The 1323-nt window shown below is 42.3% G+C and overlaps 1 non-coding gene across 1 annotated transcript; it reads right to left on the bottom strand.

The window, feature by feature from the left end:
• Positions 1-250: 250 nt before the first annotated feature.
• Positions 251-410, bottom strand: LOC111812462. The gene has a single exon (XR_002817965.1). It is a non-coding gene; the product is annotated as a U1 spliceosomal RNA (small nuclear RNA).
• Between the last annotated feature and the right edge of the window lie 913 nt (positions 411-1323).

Below are 1323 nucleotides of genomic sequence, written 5' to 3'. Positions count from 1 at the left end.
CACAGTCTGTGGATAGGTAGAAAGGAATTCTGCATCTCCGTATGAATGCTCTGCACTTGCTTCACATTTCTTCTGGCATACAGGAGCAACCCACTGCTTAGATTATACAAAAACACTCAAAGCTGCACACATCAGCTTCTGGCCCTCCTGCCCCAGGTTATCACAATATGTGTCCAGTTTGTTGCCCGCCATCAATTTAGTGATGAATCTGAAATCTTTTTTGTTTGTTTGTTTGTTTTTGTTTTTTTACATAGGGAAGCATGAACGCAGTCCCTCATTACCACAAATAATGCAGTTGAGTTTCCCACATTTAGGGAAATCGCAGGGGCAGCACATCCAGGGTGCAATGGATGATCCCCCTAGGGAAACCATCTTCGTGATCATGGTATCTGTCTCTGCCAGGTAAGTATTGAAATCTTCTATTTGAATGTTCAGATCTTCATGTCAGTCTCCTCAATGTTTTGGTCTCTTCACGTTGTCCCCTTATTGTGACAGGATTGCACCTCAGACAGGATATCTAAATTCACCTCTTGCTTCTTTTTGTTCATTTTTCCATGTGTAACTGAATAGCTATACAGTTTACCTCTTTTTTGCATATTCTATCAGTTTTTTTGTTTTGTTTTTTTCTTAGTTTTGATGAGTTTGACGAACTTTTTTTATATGAGTGATTTAAAATGCTCCTTATTCCCACTTCTGAGAAGATTCTGGAATTTTTTTTTCCATTTTATATATTTGGTACAGGGTCTCACTACACAGCTCGGACTTGTACTGATAATCCAGTTTTCAGCCTCCTTGTTGGCGCTGGGATTACACACTGTGCACCACCACGCCCGGACTCATTTGCCTGCTCAGCACACGGAGGGGGTGCAGGGCCAGCGCAGCATGCAGGACAAGGTGGAACCATTTGGTCAGTGGACTCGCCAAAGCAGGAGCTTTGACTGCTGAGCTGTCTTGCTGGCCCTCCTCTAGAATCTTAATGGAGTCATCAGAGTTTTGACAGTCATCCTGGTGGCAGCTTCAATGCCTGTGATGACCTTCCTGCTAATTTGTCTTTTGTATAGTTCCCTTTGCTGATTATTTTCAGCAGTCTGTATTTTCCTATTCGAGTTTCTCCTTCCATATAGAAAGGAGAAACTCCTTGATCTTGGAGATTCGAGTTTCTCCTTCCATATAGAAAGGAGAAACTATTGATCTTCTGCTTTACACTCCAGAGCACTCTGCTGGGGAGGTGGTGTTTCTAACTAGTCTCATGTGAGAGTTGGGATGTATTTCTCAGTTCCCTGAGTATTATCTTTGATGTCTAGACAGCAGTCTTTTTTGGAT

This window comes from Octodon degus, unplaced genomic scaffold (genome assembly GCF_000260255.1).
Source record: "Octodon degus isolate 3935 unplaced genomic scaffold, OctDeg1.0 scaffold00006, whole genome shotgun sequence".
NCBI classification, from domain to species: domain Eukaryota; kingdom Metazoa; phylum Chordata; class Mammalia; order Rodentia; family Octodontidae; genus Octodon; species Octodon degus.
The sequence above is the reverse complement of the archived record's forward strand: the minus strand, read 5'-3'. Positions and strand labels throughout refer to the sequence as shown.